We start from the raw sequence: 14,852 nt of genomic DNA, 5'->3' as shown, positions 1-14,852 counted from the left end.
GAATTTGTAATTTCCCATACATAATCTATATTGCAATCTGACATCGAGTGAAATGTTACAGTTGACTTTTGTTGTTTCCTATTCATCGAAAAGAAAATGTCTCGATTTAGATTCTGACTCGTCGTGGCAGGTCGGACTTAGACGGCTTGTCCTATGATCGCCGAAGGACTTGTATGTCTGATTAGAAAATCACAGCCTACACATTATTCAGCCTAAACCAAGTGTAACGTCTTTGCTAACAGCATCTAATCACATTTAGAATGCATGGCAATATACTAAATCGTTCTACTGACATTTGAAGCTGTATCCGTCTTCAGAGCAATGACCTACATTTCACCGTGCTTTATCTTTTTTCTCTCTCGACTTTCTCTCTCTTTATCTCTTTCTCTCTTTCTCACTCTCTCTATAAGTAATATATCTCTATCTCTCTCATTCTCTCTTTGTATATAGTCTCCCTCTCTATCTCTTTCTTTCTTTTTTTCTCTATTTAACTGTCTCTCTTTATCTATATTCATTTCTTTACTTCGCCGTCTTTTCTTCAAGTGCTCTATACCTGTATGGACCTATAGCTATATTTGAATGCACTTGTCGTTTAGAAAGTCATAACATTACATTAGCTGTTCAGTCTGGAAGCGACAATACAGAACTTGCTTCAAACTCTGATCCAATTTTCTCTTTTTGTTCGCATTCTTTCTGATCTATCATGTCTGTCAATTTCTAGAAAAGAAGGGCGTGGTGACTGTACATCTTCTACAGGTATGTACTTTAAGTAATAGAGCTCATTTGGCTCACATTTTTCTCAACGAAAGAATCTCTCTCAACTATGCTGACATCATTAGAATGTAAACTGATATTCGATACCACAATCAGGCAAATTTCCTAAAAAGAAAAGAAAAGAGAAAAAAACCCTCTTATGATGGGTGGAGCAAGTGTAATGTTCATAGGATTGAAATCCCAGGTTTTGAACGTCCAAAATTAGAACAGACGATGCTGTCTATAGAAACTTAAGTTCTATCAACCTCTATGTGAAAAGGAACTGAGATGTTAAGCTTGTAGAATTCCCCAAACTAGATTCCAGTCACAGTCAAAAAGCCGTATTGTTCATAATGTATGTACTTAGGACAGTGTCAGTAGGCCTACTTGTTATGCTTTTGGCGCACTTTCCCAAGATCACGTACCAAAACTATGGAATCACGTACACAGTTTAAATGGATAGAGCAGTAATTTTAACATCCACTCAAAACATCGTCGAATCATTATTTCATATATCTTATATATTATATATTATATATTCAATATTTCGTAATTCTGCATCATCCATCGACATTAAAGCGACTGAAATATCAATTCTCAATGGTAATATAACTTACAGGCATCAAAGTACATGTATTCTGTGAAATAAACACACTAATCAAAGTTGCTTCACAATCGGACGTCAAATATCAAATTCCCGAATATCAAAGATTAAAAATCAAAGATTAACTCGTTTTAAGGAAAAATCGTCAAGGTCACAATCACATGGCCATGATTGGTATTAGCTGAGGTGATGATGTCATAATTTCACAACTCTCTCTCTCTATGTAGTTAACTTGTCTGTGAAAGTGAGACGCGAAACATGCTTGTAGATTCAATGTCAAATCAAGGACAAGAGGGGTATTTGTTTGTTCCACATATTTCGTTGTATGTCTTTCACATTGTGTTTAATCTTTCTTTGCGTATGGTTCAAATAATAAGACACTTATTGAATGGGATAGTCCTATTGGCTTGTACCATGGGCCCTATTTGCCCGAATTTTTTCAGCTGCACATATCCTTTAAAGTAGTTTGATACAATTTTATAAAACCTCTTTTTCACATTTTACTGTTTCTAAAAGTGTTTAAGATATTTTTACAATATGAATAGGCCTGCTTCAAAATCCCCGTTTGCAAGGCAACTTCTCCTGCTTGACCCCCACCTCCATCTGCTGTTCGTATACATACGTATATAATACATAATACGTATATGTATGTTATGATTATAGGCTAATTTGAAGTTAGTGTTACTTTGAATAGCAGGTCTCCAGCTTAGAGTTGTACTCGGTCAAGTCTATGTAGGATATGATTTAAATTGGTACATGATTTTTTTCCATGTTTTCTTGGTGTTGGGATCATAAATAGTTATAGTGATTGTACACATTGCTCCAATTGGAGTCGAGAATTTTAGTCATAGAGCAATTTGAATGATATCAGAAATAATGGCTCTGACGCCAAATTTCCCCGTGAACTTCCCAAGAGGTATGAAATAGGGAAAAAAGGAGCTATTTTGCTATTTTTGCAATGTAAACGCGTTTCTTTAAATAAGTGGGCTTTTACCTTCGATTTCAGTGCGAAAGTGGCAGCAGCTTCATGAAGTCGTCAGTGATGTTGTGTTTTCAAACATTGTCACCTGAACAGTGTTTATATGAGCTACATAATCTACCACTCATTTGCCTTCGTGACGTCCGAAAGAAAAATCATCTTTTTTTTGGCATACCTATGGTTCTTTCGAAAGGTCCGCCTACCTAAATTTAATGCTTCAACAGACACTGGACAGAAACTGACATGATTTCTTCTTACAATTTCGCTGTGTAAAGCGCGAGGTCGTGATCGCTTTCTCTTTTCTTCTTCTCTTTTTTGTGCAAGCGTTCTTCGAATAATTTAAAATCTTGTATTACGTACTGCGAATGTGTTACTAAGAACATTCGTCGGATGTCGTTTAAACTGCCCACTCATGTTGTCTAATATACTTAGTTCGTGACTATGCGCTGCATAGTATATCTTTCATATCACCATCACATGCTTTTTGTAGGCCATTCTCTCGCAAGCGGTGATCTGTATTCCTGGTCCAATTTTCTCATGAAAGGAATGTTCATTTTTTATATACAATTTGCTCTTTAAGGAGGTCTGATTAGTTAGATTTACATTGTAGAATTATTTCTTTTTTAATCTTCGTGTGCAATAGGTAGAAGATAAGGGTTTATGTTGCTATGAGTCACACATTCGTATCGAAACTGCTAAGCAGAATTCTTGGTATGTTTCATAACAATACGCATATGACTACTCGGGTCTTGGTAGTGACAGGGCCTATAGTTTTAAAATGTTGTCCATTAATCGAATTTTTTTTTTTATTTTGCTCCGTCCTATTGTATACTTTGACCATCAAGCGTGCGCCATTTTCGTTTACCGTCGTCCATGCACATACATAATAGCTGGGATACAAAGCAAATGAGAAAAAATATTGAGACAGGAACTGTCCTTGCAAATTCATTTTTTGTCATCTTTTACGAGTATTTATTCTATATCGTTTCAACCCGACATTCACCAAGCTAGTCCGCGTAACAAGGTCTTTTCACATACGGATGGAACGAGGAGCCTATATGTGGGGCAATTTTGGTTGATATAAGATGGTGAAAAACTTTCGTCAACGCCAGTAACGAGTCACGAGTTAGGATTAACGATCGAACACGAGGGGATTTTGGTCAAAAGTCAGCTCATATCACCTTGATTTCTCATGGATGCCCGTTTCGGGCGTAAAAACTCTCCATCAAGCTATGTTTCCTACGGTGATGCCGTCATGCTCTGCTTGATCTACCTCAACCTTCGAGAAATTTCCTCTTTCTAAAAATAAGCCGAAAGAAAAACATTTTCTCGATGATATTTTTCGCGGATAGACGCGGGGAAATGGCTTACGTGCTAATCGCCGTGGAAGTTGGCCTAATGCACGTGGCTAGGTGAGCGAGTAACGCGATACAGCAGCGAGATTAAACCGCTCCTTCGATCTGGGTTATCGTTGGGCGACAATGAAGGCGAGACTCCTTTTTTTTTTTTGCCACTGAAGGCAAGCCATCCACTACATATTGGCCTAAAGTATTGGAAAGCTCTAGCAAATGTCAAAATCTGTATCTCTTGACACGCTTTCTGCTCCTTGCCCTCTTTAAATGAAACGAATGTGTGTCTGTGGAGTCTAAAACGCCATATGGGATGGATGTTAAAGAGAACTCGTAGACTTTCGCTCAGAATGTTTCATAAAGGAATGTCCAGTTTCTGGATCACTGGGGCACAGAAACCCGGAACAAACTGACCATAGATGATGACCAATTAAACTAATTCCATTAAGACAGACATGTCTGTTACACAATGTCAATGGCATGTTGATAGGGTGTTTTTAAGAAGTTTAAACAAAGATATACTGTGGTGATTGCCTTAACTCTAATTAACAATTAATGGATCCCCAAAGTTTTTAGAGTTTTTGAAACTTGTATTAGTTTTCCCTTATCAAAATTCGATAATATATAGCCATAAATGACAATAATTTCAACGTGATGGTATAGCGTACGATTCGTTGTATCAAGATTATTGATCTTTCACACACTTTGCTTCTGATTTTTGTGTGTGTGAATTCTTAAAAGGATTTGCTCCCCTCAGGCTCTTTTTATTTCATTACGCCTAATGGATTGATTTCAACTTTAACATTTCAAAATCTGTTAATATTGTATTTATTATTCTGACGTTATTTGTACTAACTGCTTCGTAGTGGATCTCGTGAGCAATAGCAAAGAAATGCATATGAAATTCCTAATGGCTGTGTTAAAAATGATGTTGGTTATCTGAAGCCCTGATATCTGATTAGAAAATCCCAGCGCCTGTTCCACTTTACAATGCTTACAAGCTTTTGCGGAGTTACGAGTTTGAGTAGCCTGCGAAATCCGTGTGACGCAAGCGTGTTCGGTAAGAGTCACAGAAAAGGTTTTTCGTTTGGTCTGTGTTAACCAATATCCCAATGCATTTGCGCTTATCATCTATACAACCGCAATTTTCAGAATTGTCGTCGATATCTCAAAGATTTCATCTGAATTGGGATCATGCGTAGCAAGAAGTTGCACTCATTTTCGCTCTGAAATGATATCGTGTTTTACTGCTGGGAAGCTGAAACTCATCCTTGAGGTAGATATCCCACTTTGCCACTGCTTGCATGTAGCCCTGTTATTTTATGCTCGTTTGTTTTTCGTCTTTACGATCCGGTCAATGTTTAATTCGAATCGTGCATTGATCGATTAATGCTTATGTCTGGACTTGTGCGTGTTTAATGTTTATGTTTATGTTTATGTGCACATTTCGTGTGCAAGTGTTGCATACATCTTCAACTTCCTCCCCACGCTTCTCTCTGTCTTCTGTTTCGTTCTCTCCTGAGGGACCTACACAATAAATGCAATCATTTAGTCCCCTCTCACCACCCCCCCCCAAAAAAATAATTCCATAATTCCTTTAATTCCATTGATTCCATTCACCTTATAATATTTTTCCGACCCCGCATGAAGATATGTCTCTTGACTACTGTGAGTGTATAACTTCAAAACTCTATCCAATTCCTTGCATACTTGCCCTCGATTAATTAACTGGTCTTCTCTTCTTTCGATATCTTTTAATCTGTTTGCAGTTGCATTCCATGTCACACTCGCTATCTAGGGCCTACCTGTTACACCTATATACAGTCAAACCTGCTTTAGCGGCAACCTATTGCGGTCACCTGTTGTATACGGCCGCTAAAAAAAAGAAATACACTGTAAAATACCCATACGAGAAAAGCCACGTTAATGATCTTGTCTATAGCAGCAGCCACCTGTCTATAACGGTATTGGTTTTTGTCTTTGTCTCCCTTGGGTGGCCGCTATAGACAGGTTTGACTCTCTGTATTCAAAACATGCATACCCTCAGTTTTGTGTCACGTTTTCTGTGAAATATGGAAACAAAATTTGAGGGAAATGAAGTGTTTCTGTTAATTCTAGTTTGCCTTTTATTTTTCTCTTATCTTCTATCAATTCGAAACAATCCCAAAGAGGGCTTTCCTTCATGTCATACGGAAGTTTTCTGGTGTTCACTGCAATTCGAAACAAAAATGTAGAACAATGATAATATATTATAGTGATATGACATATTACTAATTGGAGTAGTGCACTGGCAGGAACGATACCTTCATTACCACGGATGACATAAAGAAGGAAATTAATTCTTCTATAATTATCCACTCAGCGTGGTGTTTCGTTATTTTGCGCAAGCTTTATTCGCTGTGTGTTTTGGCACTGGTTACTTTAAAGCCATATTACAAACAGTACTTTGTTTGGATTCATTTTGGACTCAAATATTGCTGGAGTTCACCAAACATACACTTGGAGATTATGTTCTTGGTCCAGAAACTTGACTACTGAAAAATTTATCTGAGACGAATGTGTCCCAGTTGTCATAGGCAACGACATGTCCATGCCCCTGCGCCAATGACATTTTCGAGAAATCGAGTATTGTTGTTTTCTTCATTTATTCAAATCCCTTCTCTTTCTGAGATAGCAGCATGTCCCATCCCTTTGTTATTCATATTATCACTTATACAGAGCCTATTCTGTAGCTGGTGAATAATTCTTCTCTCTCTTTTTATAAGTTGAACACGTGATATCCTCGCCCATTGCTTTCCAGTCGAATATGTCAAGAGGTTGTCGAACGTGGTGTGATATTTATTCAGGCCTTTGTTGCCTTGATAGGCAAATAACTGCACTTTTCTGGTTTACAAGACGGATGGCTGCCGTCATCTAGTAGCGATGAAAGAAAGGAAAGACTGCTATCGTCATTTATGTGGTGTTCAGAATCAAAGAAATGATGATCTCGAGACTTCGAACACGCAAACAGCGTGTCCAAAAGTAAGTGGACACAAATTACGGCCTCCGTAAGAATCGGTGTTGAGTGACCTGGATGCATCTGACATCTTTGTTAGTTCTGGCTTGTAACTTAGATCGAGTGTATGGACGTGCCTACCACCTACTCTCTGCAGAAGGGGGAAGAAAGTAAGTTCTTCCGTGATTTGTTTGGCATCTGTGCCCCGAGTGGCGGCTTGAATGTCCTTCGCACATGAAGAAGGTATCCAGCACTCTTCATAAACTTCTTCGGGAAGTCTGGTTAAATTTGGTGCTGGTGTGAGTGCGAGTGGGTGTTGGACTGTGTTTTTTGTTTTCGTACGTGTGGGTGCACGGGAGCACGCTTTCCGTGTTCGTTGGCGCGAGTGTTTGTTTGTCTTGGTTTCTGAAGAGCAAAATAAACGTCTTCCTATAGCATCAGCGTATTTATGACTGGAACGCTACCAATTCTATTCAATACCGTCAATACCGGTGTATCGATTTTTAATATCATCAATCATTTCCAACAGCTTGCACTGATTCTAGATGTATATTCAGTATTTATGGTCATTGTAATGACCATGAATCAAATTGGTCTGATCCACGACATTTAACAGAGACTTTTTTTCCACGTACCATAAGATCAATAAGCAATGAATATGTAATGAATGTATGTTGCTAGGAAAGTGTCTTTACAGATTTAGAATTCACTTTGGAGACTGTAAGTCATTACAATTCTTCGTTTCAGTGCACACTGCAAGATATTTCCCCCGCTTCTTCTATACAAGAGATGAACGTGTACGGGAGAGGATCTGGAGGTATGAATTATGAATCGGAACGATGTGGAAATTTGTGTTTTTCACAATCCGATTCAAATTGAATATCGTTTACATGGAAAGTGATATCGCCTCGGGATTACAGTTTCTGGGCTCACCCGGTTTTCGGAAGAAGGTTAATGAGATCGGAAAAAGGCCGAAGTGATCGGACTACTTTTGTCTGCGTGTCTTCGGGCGTCCTACGTGCGGAGAATGTAGCTGGGTGTCGGGCGAGATATCTCCTTGGCCCATTAACCTAAATCGATAATTGCCCAACATGGTCGAATTCAGTGATGTTCCAAATCGTCTGGATCGAAGGGGAGATCAGGGGTTTAGGCGCGAGAGATTTCGCGCTTGCATACGCCTCTTAGGATATTAATTGGTATGTTGAATAAATGGATGGGAGGATAGGCGGCAGTTGATTAGTTTTTTCCCCTCTTTCTTTCTCACTTTCTATCTATCTTCAATCCTCTTCATCGGGTTTCTGACTCCATCCTTTTGTCAGAGAAGGCGGGAAGAGTCGGTCAACTCGTATTGCGACTTCAGAGGAGAAGAACGATTAACTTAAAAACTGTCGTCTGCGTGGCGCCACTGTTTGAAAGATTAATGCAAATTCAATGAATTATTGATACTTGCTTTTCCACTGCTGAAATACTAAAAGCTTTTCATAGGTTTTCAATAAAAGCGACAATATTCAAATCTCTCTGCGTAGGTTGATGTCCATGTCACATTTGGACAAGTCACATATTTTATGTAGTAACGACTTCAGTTTAAACTTGGGAGATAACCAAATCCACTTCAGTCCAACAGGATTTGCATTTTCAGTACATCAATCGTGTCAGTGGTGATGAGATACCGAACACAATTATTTCTTTTTGTTAATCTGTCGTCATTTATTCTATCCATTTATTGATTTCACTCTCGAGTGTTCTTTCTTTTTCGTTATTTCAATTCCTCAAGCATGTCAAGGGTATCTCTGTATGTGTCAGTCTAACTTTCTATCTACTTTGCTTTTGTTTACACTGTATTCATTCCGCCATTAAGTATTAATCATCGATCAGTGCAATGAATACATGTAAGGAACAAAGGAAAGTCAATTAAAATTATGTTATTACTTTCTGTACTATTCTCATATTTTGTATTGCTATCCTTCGTCCCTCCTCCCTCCTCCTCTCTCTCTCTCTCTCTCTCTCTGTCTCCGAGAACCTCTTACACTTGAGTGTTTAATTTTGCCATCTTCAATAGACGAATGTATCATATGTTATTGTAATGTTATAACATACATACATTTATATCCTTGTGTAGTTTATACATATAATTAATAAGTATATATATATATATATATATATATGTATATATATATATATATATATATATATATATATATATATATATATATATATATATATATATATATATATATATATATATATATATATACGTAGACATATAATATGTGTATCCATACTTTTATTCATTATGTGTATTTGCCATGGTTTTCGTACAACTTTCTGGAAGGCCTTATTGTTTGGTACGAATGGATAAGTCATCGAAGCATAATATGTATATATATATATATATATATATATATATATATATATATGTCTATATATATATATATATACATATATATATTCTGCTAATGTCACACCATATATATATTTATATATATATATATATATATATATATATATATATATATATATCTTTATGTATATACATTATTATATATAGGCCTACATATACATTTACATTCGCTTATTCACACACATATACATATAGTTATTAAACGTGTATATGCATACTTCAATATATTTATCACGTATGTTTGCCACAGTTTTCGTTCAACTTTCTGTGAAAGTCGTTTTGTGTCGTTTTTTGTTTGAGAAAACACGTCAAACTGGAACCTAGTTCATAATGGCGGAGTAAAGATACTGTCATATACCAGGCTATTTCTGGGCAAGTCACCGGCCATGTTGGTTAGACATCGCAGGATGTTTAGGTCATTCTCCAGTGAAGCGCTTCCCCAACCCAAGATCACTCATAGTCATTAACAAGCTATCGTTACTTCCCTATCTTCCTATCTTATATCACCTTTAAGGCAAGGAGGCAGCTAGCTAGTTAGCAGGTGCTGACAGACAGAATGAGCTGCAGCTTGTTGTATGTAGATTAATTTGAACTCATCTTCTTTCCCTGGCTAATTCCAACCTTGTGGCACCATATGTGTGATGGAAGTTCACGATTATTGCAACCGCCTCGTTCTGTCATTATAGAGACATGGATACAACAATATCTCCCTGTCGGAATCATCAGGTAAACAGAGTCCTCCTGAAAAGCAGAGAGTAAAATAAAAGTGTGTGTGTGTGTGTGTGTGTGTGTGCGCGCGTTGTTTGTTTGATAAGAACGTGTGTGTGTGTGTGTGTGTGTGAGCGTGCGTGTTTGTGTATGTGCTAGAGAAATCTCTCGTGGCTATATGGAATCAGAGATGATGTAGGCTCTTATACGAGTACAGAGCGGTTAGATGGAGAAAATTGATGAGATGAAAGGTCTCCTCCCCGCGGGATGGTGTGACATTAGCAGAAGAATTTGGGGGAAAGGCAGGTTTGAAAGCAGCGCGTTTGGGGACAAGGGAACTCGTGGAACAACACGGCCCGCGATCCGGGCAGAGTGCTGGGACGGCCAGAAAATGGGTCGGCCGCGGAAGAACGGTAGCAGGACAAAACCCCGAAGACCTTTGCCAAGTGACAAGTGAAGATGAAGCGGCGTGATGGAGTTGGGTGGTCTTATTAGAAATCATGGTCGGGCGGGAAAATGAATTGGAGAATTATCTGGCTGTTGAACCCGTCTAGAGGTTGCCTGTCCGTTTAATGGACAAATCACCAGGTGACGTCAGTGAAAAAAAAAAATAGAAAGTAGATTGTCATCGCTCCGCCGTGCCAGCACTGCGCGGGGGACGGAGCGCAGAGATATTATGCAAATGCGAAACGTTCAGAGAGTTGCAGCGATTGGGAAAACTTGTAATCAGCGCAAGCCATCGGAGAATCGTTTCACAAAGCTTTCTGACAAAGAAGAGGATAAATCAATGTGCTGCTGCATTTTCACCTTCACTGATATTTCCCGAACATGGAATGATAAAAAGCAACAATAATGTTTGTAGAAAGGAGTTACTCACAATGCAAAAACAGCACAAACACAATCGGCATTGGGATCTGAATAGTCAGGATGACATGGGGAAAATTTCATCTTTTTAGGTCAAAACCTGACTTATTCTGAACTGCTGGTAGCATTTCAAGTCGTTAATTTTCTTTTTCTGGCGTATATAATACTTCTTTTTTGACTTTTTTTTTGTGGCAGTAGCATAAGAAATGACATCGGTATAATGCATTATATCTCTACACCATTTTTGTTCTGCACCATAAGACACTTTATGAAGGATCATTGAATTCTATCTATCATTGGCATCTCTTTCCCTACCCCTCCTCTCTCCCTCTCCCTCTCTTCTCTCTCTTTATGTAAATACATTGTATACACACACACACACACACACACATATATATATATATATATATATATATATATATATATATATATACATATATATATAATTGATAATATGTGCATGTGTTTATATACGTGTATATGTATTTATGTTCGTGAATGTATAGGTAGATAGATAGATAGATAGATAGATAGATAGATAGATAGATAGATAGATAGATAGATAAATAAATATAATACGCCTAGACTGGAGGCAAACATACTCTTTTCGCGTGAACAGTTTCGCGTTTATGACTGAGGAGACGATACCATTGTGGAATTATCGAACAAAAGTGGGGGAAAAGTTTGCGACATGAATTATCGATTTTCCGAAAACTGGCATCTCTAGGCAAACAGCATATGGCACTGTGCCTTATGCGGAACATGCCTGAACAAATACACGGTCTCTGCCAGTTCGATCCCAAGGTTCGAGCTATGACATTACTAAACCAGTGTGTTGAAATCGCTTTATATAACTTTGATATGATATGCCAATATCCATGATTTCATTCAACATTCATCATGGGATCCGTGCATCGTTAGAGTTTATTATTTATTTTTTTTTTACTATTATTGTCATTTCCAAACAATATACGTGTATATTACAAACGACAGAATAATAGTACATTCCATGTAACATAATATCACTTGAATCCCATTTTCTTTGCTCAAATTTTCACTTATGATATCATATAGAAACACATCTTGTTTCATAGAAGACTGGAATTGAAAATGGAGGGGTACTAAGAATCGAACTTATGGGTGCAGTCCCCTCAAATTAATGCACATCACTACGATACATTATAATAATATAAAACTTACAAATAAAGTAAGCACAAATCACATGAAACAGTGCAGAATTATACCTTACGCAAACTTAGGGAGGCAAAAAGTAACATTATTGATAACGTATAAATTACACGATAAGCTAGATCATGCGCCAATTTATCAAGAGTGTTACTGAATAACATCCCATAGATTTAGCGGTAATCAGTTTGCTCTTAATCTTTGCATTACTTTTTTTTTCATTTCTACATTTTATTTTGTGGTATTAGCTAAAGTATCGGGATTTGAGTGAGAGGGAAAGAGATTAGAATCGTCGGAAATTAGTGTTAAAGGAGAGAAAGTTACTTTGAGAACTTTGGAAAATTATTGATATGAATGATAAACAGTAACTGTCCATGTATAGGCCTACTTCCCTGTGGCACCCCATAATCAATTGGGCTCAAAGAAGATTTTCAGTTATTAAAAAAAAATCAATTGTTTTCTATCTATCAAATACCTACTCCAAGGAATTCACACGAATACCATAGTAGTTGGGGTTCTAAAGAAGGCTGTAACGGTTAATCATTAAGACACTGGCAGTTACTTTTTTCAATAAAAGAAAAAATTGCCTGTGATCGACGTACTAAGATTTCGTATAGGTAATAATGTCAAATAATTCCTGACCTACACTTGACTCGTGTTAGTGACTTTAAAAAAATTGCAATCATTGCTTCCTTCATTGATCTGTTGCACCATGGTCTACACGAAATCCGAGCTCTAGTTTTGTGTATCCTATTTACTTTTGCCACGAAATGAGATCCATATGTAATCATTGAGGCACAGTAATTTACTTATTCTGAAAGGCGACTCGTGGAAATGTCTCAAAATATACAAACTGTATCCTTTATTTTTGAATGCAACACGAAACAAGAAATGAAAATACACAATTGTGGATAATATCATATGCTCCTTTTACGATTCCGCACCGTGCCAAATATACGATGATATTGAACCTTCATATTATTGTATGCCTTATACCAATTCCTAAGTTTTCCCTGTCACATTAACGACTCGTATACATTGACCTTTATCATCTATTTGCCGGCGTGAATTTTGGGCTAATCAAGGGGAACAAAACCCGAATACACATGTGTATTGAGTGAACGCAACAATACTAGTATATAGAACGCATCAGTAAAGTGTGAGAAAAATCGGACAATCCGCTGAAAAAAAAATGAATATCTAAAGTTTCGAATTAGCCATGCACCGCGGGATGAGAAGACCACTGTAATTCGTGACGTCACGCATTGATATTATTTCATTTTTAAGATGAAAAGTATACACTCCCTCGGCTTCTTACTGATATATTAACGATAATATGATTCTCCTGCTTTCTGAAAGAGGTAAGTCAAGTGCCCTTTCACTGTGCTAGAAAAGTGAAAATATGTTGAATTTTCTTTATATTTTCTTCATATCGCTTTCCATGCATTAATGACCTCCATACGTGATGTTACAGGCGTCACATCCAGCGATGGCGGCACCGAAATTTGCAAAATTCGTAACTTTTGTAGGGATTATCCGATTTTCCTCGAACGTCGCTGATGCGACGACTGTAATACCGAAACTTTAAAGATTCATAACTTTTGAACAGATTGTTTTTGATTTGCCTCAAACTTCCCCGATGTGTTCTAATATTACTGCATTCCCCCAATCCTTATTTCAATTTCATTCTGCTTTAAGCCGTTAACTAATCCATCAATATGACGCATGTAGGGAGAAAGGTAAAATTAATGGTGAATCATGACCAGGGAATGCAATCTGACGCAGTTTGCGCTTATTTTTTTTTTTAATACAAATATATGCTCCATAGCTCTTGTTCAAGGTTAATTGACTGTGAAAACACGGAAACTCTTACCCAACGAAGGACGGAACGTGATTTCATCAACATTACTCACTACTTTGGAAACATGATAATTATGCAATGATTTGATTGATTTGTGTTTTACTCCCATCTCAATTCAGTTAATGAATCATTTGATGACGTCATTATACCTCCTAACAATACCAAGGGTTTGTTTATGTTTTACTAACTTATATCAAGTTTATGAAACTGAGCAGTTTGTTAGTAACCTAGTATCTTTAATTCCCCTTTAAAAGTCACTTTATGAATAATTCCAACTGTTCAGAATATTTTGATACAAAGATTGTGAATTTCAGTTCGAAGGCAATGTGGGAAGATTTCAAGCCAGTGAGAGAAATTTAACAGTATGAATATTTTATAATAATCATAGTAGAACTTGAAAATTGCAAAACATTCTTAGTTAAATCATACTAAGACGGAGCAGTGCTGCGATGCCATGCGCGGCAAAGGGAGGGATCCAGGGCAACTTCATGGTTACCAAATGAACACCAACTATCTGCTACAAAGACAAATTTTTAAAGTTGCTCTGTAGCAAAGATAACTCCATATAATAACTTGAATTGAGATTCTCTGTGTTTACTGAGGAGAGTTGTAGATCTTGGTCTAACAAATATTTCCTTGATTTGTTTTTCAGCAGGTCCTATACTCAAAATTATTTTGACCATCTTTTATTTTGAAATCATATAATTTTTGCAAATTGCTTAAAAATATATATACACACACATTCTTATTCTAAAGCGCGCTCAAAACGCACACACACACACACATACACACATACACATACACACACACACACACACACACACACACACACACACCAAGGTATGTGAAATGATCTATGTACATCAGGTTCCTGTCCTCAGTAGTTAAGTAAGGTTGCTCGGATGACCTCATTCGCAGTCTTCCGAGGACGCAAGTTTTAAAAATGTTTCGGCGCCATCTGACATCGCGTCCAGTATACCATGGCTGACACTCTCTAGGAAGTGTCCGGATTTCATACTTGGAAAAAAAAATATTGAGAGATATTCCAAACATAGCACACCTTGAATGACTAAGGGAAACTCTTGAGCTGGATCAACAAGATTTTTGGCACCTTTGTAGAAAGTACAATTCACCTGATTTTTATTCCTCCTTC

The sequence above is a fragment of the Diadema setosum genome, chromosome 17 (genome assembly GCF_964275005.1).
Source record: "Diadema setosum chromosome 17, eeDiaSeto1, whole genome shotgun sequence".
Taxonomy (NCBI): domain Eukaryota; kingdom Metazoa; phylum Echinodermata; class Echinoidea; order Diadematoida; family Diadematidae; genus Diadema; species Diadema setosum.
This window is presented reverse-complemented; position numbering follows the sequence as displayed.